At 35.6% G+C, this 6,404-nt stretch overlaps 1 protein-coding gene across 3 annotated transcripts in view; it reads left to right on the forward strand.

Moving 5' to 3' along the window:
- Positions 1-2,516: 2,516 nt before the first annotated feature.
- The window catches only part of LOC135221986 (uncharacterized), a 192,855-nt gene continuing 188,967 nt past the window's right edge, over positions 2,517-6,404 (forward strand). Inside the window, exons 1-2 of one of the 3 annotated variants that reach the window (XM_064260089.1) lie at positions 2,517-2,612; positions 2,824-2,969. The gene's annotated coding sequence lies outside the window, so the exon portion shown is untranslated. Of the gene's footprint in view, positions 2,970-6,404 lie in introns of all 3 variants that reach the window. The other 2 variants (XM_064260090.1, XM_064260088.1) reach the window with 2 other exon arrangements.

Raw genomic sequence — 6,404 nt, forward strand, 5'->3', positions numbered from 1 at the left:
AGAATTTGAACTAATTTGTAAGCAGCTTTCGACTTTAAGGTATCCTGGAAAGCAATTCACAAAGCAAACGTAATTTTTTACCGACCCCCTCAAGACAAGACCAGAGAGACACCCACCAATTAAATAAAAATTTCACACCAGGCCAGGATTAAGACGGTGACCCAGACCCTCGGAAAATCTAACCCTTTTGCATTTGCTTACCAAAGACATCCCTCAAGGACACAGGTGTTTATGAAATCCCATGCATGGACTGTGACCAATCTTACATCAGATTTACAGGAAAATCACTTCCCCAGAGGTTAATACAACATAAACGGTCAGTTAGGTATGGACAACAGAACTCAACTATTCTCAACCATATAAATTAACATAACCACAAAATAAACTTAAATTTCTCACGTATAATTTATAGCAGTAACTGCTGGTACAAAAGTCAGATGATGGAATCGGCCTTGTTCAAACAGAGACAGGTAATGAACATCTCAAAGGGCGCATGGGACACAGATGTCATTGATAAAGTTTTCATTCAACCAACACTTAAGAGTATTAAAGGAAGGTTATCAGTGGGAGTGACCTATGGTTTACCTGTGGATGGATCTCTTGGTATAAATACCACCTTTTCTGTAACTTTTCTCATTCGTCTACCTGAAGAGGGAGACAGCAGTCTCTGAAATATAATATTTTCTCTATATATTTTGCCATTTTTATGGGCTCCTTTTATTATTATTATTATTATTATATATATATATTATATATATATATATATATATTATATATATATATATATATCAAATTATGTATGTAAGTCTGATCATATCACTGTGATTCATATATACACATTAAGCTACAAATGTAATTTATATCTAATTTTCTCTACCTATATATTTTCATATATGTTAACTGAAGGGGATTTTTTATTGATAATAATTTCGTCGGCTCCCGGACGCGAACCTAGAAACCCAGAAATCAGGACGTAGTGTAGTGAAGCGTCTTTAACCGCACAGCTACCACGAGATGATACAAGTGAACGCCGCCTCTCACCTACAAATCCCTGTTGCGCTCAAAGATTCGTTGTTTTGGAGTCGGCATCAACCCTTGTCGACCTTGACAACTGCGTAGTGCTTTTATCGAACGTAGCCCATTTACGAGTCTTCTGATCACATCACCGTGATTCATAAATATGCATTAAGTTACAGTTGTCAAGGTTGAGGATGGTTGATGCCGACTCCAAAACAACGAACCCTTGGGCACGACAGGGATTTGTAGGTGAGAGGCGGCGTTAACTAATATCCTCTCGTGGTAGCTGTGCGGGTAAAGGCGCTTCACTATACGTCCTGATTTCTGGGTTTCTAGGTTCGCGCCCGGAAGCCGACGAAATTATTATCAACTAAAAAATCCCCTTCAGTTAACATTATGAAAATATATTATTTCTGAGGTAGAGAGAATTAGACATTAAAGGACATTTTTAGCTTAATGCATGTATATGTATATATATATATATATATACTATATATATCTATATATATATATATATATATTCATATATATGTGTATATATATATATATATATATATATATATATTAATATATATATATATATATATATATATATATGGGATACAATCCACAATGAAGTAAAATCCTCTTGTAGTTTAAAATATATATTTCTTGTACGGGATTAAAGCTTTCGACCATCAACTGTCTTGTTCACTAAAATGCGGGCTAGTGCCTGGCAGCCAGCATTGTTTGAACGGTAATATCATCACTAATTTTCATCGTGGGAGAAATGTAAGAGCATATCTGGAATCCTCGTGAAAAGTTCTATCAGAGTAATATTTTCATTTTGCTCTACAACTAATATCAAAGAAGTTAGCACGGACGGATATCTGGATCAAAGCGGTACCTGGCTCAAAACGGCACCTGATAAAACCATCACCTGTAAAATCTACATAAGCCTGACATTAGTTAAATTCGGGGTCCAGTAGTTTCGTCGTCTATAGCAAACATACAAATATACATACATACGCCAACTGTTAGATCTATATTAGACATATAGATATATACATACATACATATATATATATATATATATATATATTATATATATATATATATATATATATACATATATGTGTGTGTGTGTGTGTGTGTATGCATGCGTGCGTGCGCGCGCGACTTGCGGATAGGTTACAGGAAACTGCGAAACCGGTAGGTATAAAAAAAATGGAAGCATAATACGACGTCCGAATCAACGTATACTCCCTTTCAAATATCTCAGAGCGTGCGTATCTCGTCTCTTAAAATACTAAAAGGAGCCTGATAATAAGCAAGATACCAATGGTGAGAGGAAACATTTGTCTTCAGTCACTTGTATTTACCAATCCATTGGCGTCAAACCAATCATTCCGCTCACTTGGTTGGATTATATCACACACCAGCCCCCGCAGCGGCAGCTTATAGTCTGCTAGCTACGAGAGAGGCGTCGCGGCGTTTTCAAGTTCACCTTACGCACCTTGACTCACTCTCTCTCTCTCTCATCTCCACATCATGCTCAGTCGGGTCTGAGACGCTCGAAGGAAAGGACGTAACCGTCGGCGATCTGCCGGAGTTTGGTGCGTGGTTGACCCGCTGTTGATTGTTTGAGGTTTTCCTCAGCCCCCGAGCTCGTGCCGGTGGTTGTTAGCGATTCGGCTCGCGTTCTGACCTTGGAACAGTGATTGATGGAGTATCTGCAAACACCCTTAAGCACAATTTCTGGATTTTCTTCCATTTATTTTTCTTTTAATCGTATCTAATTGGAGGAAGGAAATGTTTTCGTTGCAGGACCAAATTGACCTTGAAAGTGTTTTTAGCTTGAACGATTTCCTGTCGTAATTTCATGAAAGCAACTATGGATAAATGTCAGTAAAAAGAAAGAAAATTCATAAGTGAATTCAAAAATAAAGCATCAACTGAGGAATGTTTAGTCGGTAAGTGAAATCGAACTTAATTTTTGTCTGCATTTCATTTAAGAAAAATATTAATCTTTCATTTCTTTGAATTGTAAAGACAATTATTTTCATTAGGTACTTTTATATATTTCTTAGACTGGTAATCACACATTCTATAACTACGCTGCTTTGCGTTTCTAGTTAAACAGATCTGAATTCTTTATGTGTTGACACCGGTGTTTGAAACCTATAACATTATAAGTCTCCATTAAGAAGGTATTCGCGTAAAAAAGTTTTATTTGGTGATATAGTTGCAATATTGTGCTAATCATCTGTTTTTTGGTGGATATCATCTCATTAATATTAAGTACTGATAGTGTATAATAAGCACCACGAGACACAATACTTACACAAACAAACAAACGTACACATATACATACATACATACTATATACCTATATATATATATATATATATATATATATATATATATATATATATATATATATATATATATAGTATATATATATATATATATATATATATATATATATATATATATATATATATATATATATATATATATATATATATAATATATATGTGTGTGTGTGTGTGTGTGTGTTTTGTGTATGTATATATATATATATATATATATATATATATATATATATATATATATATTGTGTGTCCTAAATTATACCTAAAAAATACCAGAAAATTCCAGAACGTAATAGGAGTCTGACATTGTAATACCCACAGCTATTTCCTAAAGCTATCCGCATTTATTTGCCAGTTTCCGAATAAATTCTAGCTAAATATTCTTCATTCAATTATTAGCGAAAAAAAACCTCTACGTAAAAGCACTAATGATATAATATATGGATGTGAATTAAGATGATACTGGAGAGAGAGAGAGAGAGAGAGAGAGAGAGAGAGAGAGAGAGAGAGAGAGAGACTGATATAACATCTTCGTAGCAGAGAGAGAAAATGTTTGAGAGACAAGGCCATAATATGACGTTTTTCCGAACGTGCGCGAATGTGGAATCAGTGATCAATGTTACAAATGTTTGACCACAATACTATTAAATTTTTATCGTCCAAATCATCCTTTATGCGCGTAATATAGAACGAACTTTGGAAGTGTAAAGTTTACAATTTTTACTTTACATTGCGTCACTATCATTTTTTTTATAAGTCTTGCTGTACCTCGTCTAATTAATTCCAACACTTTTCCCTCCTGCTTTATTTTCACATCAGTCTCTCATGAATGTTCATGCAACGCATGAGCAATACTAGGACACACTCTCTCTCTCTCTCTCTCTCTCTCGTCTCTCGCAGCTCTCTCTCCTCGTCTCTTCTCTCTCTCTCTCTCTCTCTCTCTCTCTCTTTGTAGTCATATCCCGTTCATCTCACGAACATCTCGGCTGGTTCTTCTATGAGCTTTCCCTAGAACTTATCCTCTTTTTTTCTAGTTCAAATAGTTCAAAATCGCATTTACTTTTCATCATATGCGTGAAATAAGAGAGAGAGAGAGAGAGAGAGAGAGAGAGAGAGAGAGAGAGAGAGAGCGTAGTTATCACACATCATGTTCATCTAAAATCTCCCACATCTAATTTCATTCGCTACGTTGATCGTTTCTCTATGCTTTAAAGACATCAGACGATCCTCCATTTCTCCATTTTGAGTCCACGTTTAGAACTATCTCCGCCATCCAAGTGTTGAATAACTAACTGCTCGAAATAGGAATGGAAAGGAATATAGAGTTTAGGACAAAAAATGAGTTCTGGGGCCAGTGAAGTTATTCAGCTAAGGTGAAATTGAGAGCAAAAAGGTATGAAAAGTTTAGCAGGTGGCAACCCTCAGAGTTGCACTATAAAACAATTGTAACGTGAGGGTGGAAAATAAGACGAAGGAAAAAGAATATGAACGTAGGTATAGCAAAAGGAATGAAAGGGTTTGCAGATAGGGGTTGAAGGGATACTACAAGGAATCTAAGTAATGCCTACAGTGCACCTCAAGCGGTGCACAGGCGCCACTAAACGCCTATAGGACCTACTCGAAATATAAACAACATCCGAATTCCACCTGATGATGAAATAAACTCCTTGCGATATGAGTGACAACGTGAATAGTAGCTGCTATATTCCTATTAATCAGATATCTTCAATGCGTCTGGCTAGTACTGCAATCTTCAGCCTTTAAAAAACACCGAAGTGCCCCAGAAATTGCGCAAATTACTTAACTTCTATCTCGGCCCTTTTCTAAGATATTCACAATCTTGATTTCTAACTTGATCTTTGGAATTAATTCATTTAAATTCATTATATATATATATATATATATATATATATATATATATATATATATATATATATATGTGTGTGTGTGTGTGTGTGTGTGTGTGTGTGTGTATAAACATACCGTTTCATGCAAGAAATCTGACCTGTTTTCAGCTCACGTGAGTGTTTAAGCATGGCGTAAGAAATTTAGAGTAAATCTGAGAGCAATAACTTTGCATCGCGTAAAATATTTGTTATGCCATTATCTGATTGAACGAGAGAAGCGAATATATTATAAGTAAGCACGAGAACAACAGAGAAGTCTACTGATTCAAATAATTTACTTATTTCCATATCATCTTTCCTTTAGCGTTATTGTTCGTTTTCGCAAGATCTTAAATAACGTCAGTTCATCTGTATTGCTTGTAAGAAGTAAAGTTACAGCAACGATGATGTCAGTAATAACAACGATGATAATTTATGACGAATTTCCAGTTTGGATGGCAATTATAGACTTTCTCTTTGCCACTGGTCTGGTCAAGCCTTTTCCATATTCATAATGCAGTAACTCCAGTCAACAGTGATGTAATTAAATACAAGGGTTCCACGTGATCTTTGAAAGGCAGTAAAAGAAATTTCCATTTGGATAGCATTTACCGTCATCATTTAATGACTGGAAGGATAAAATTAAAGCCTATAAATGCCATTGAAGTGTGTTCGCTTACTCGGGGAGTAAGCCTACATACTACTTTGTTGTGCTGTTCTTGTTCTTGTTTGGGGTAGGAAAGCCTAAGAAGTTTTGAAAAAAAAAGTTTTGCGTTGAGTTAAAGATACAGGAATATAAGGATAGGGTATTTACGATTTATTTATTAGGAAGAAAATGTAAAAAATAAATAATGTACATGTTGAACAGTACAGAACGATTAGTTTAATTTTCGTTGGTGAAACTACGCTCTATTTGCCCGCACAATTTAGCACGCACAACGAGTAAGCTGGAGGTCGGATCACGCCTTGTTCAACTAAACACATGTAGTGTTTGTGAAAGTGCAGATTGTGGCACCAGTTCGGGTTACTGGTCCTTTGAAGTATTAGGAGTCATGCCACGTTCGTAAGGGCCGAATTGCAAAATCAGGACCCAAGAAGGGACCCAAATATCAGATACTGTGTGAAAGTTATTCCTTTCTTTGGTCGG

This window comes from Macrobrachium nipponense, chromosome 3 (genome assembly GCF_015104395.2).
Source record: "Macrobrachium nipponense isolate FS-2020 chromosome 3, ASM1510439v2, whole genome shotgun sequence".
Taxonomy (NCBI): Eukaryota; Metazoa; Arthropoda; class Malacostraca; order Decapoda; family Palaemonidae; genus Macrobrachium; species Macrobrachium nipponense.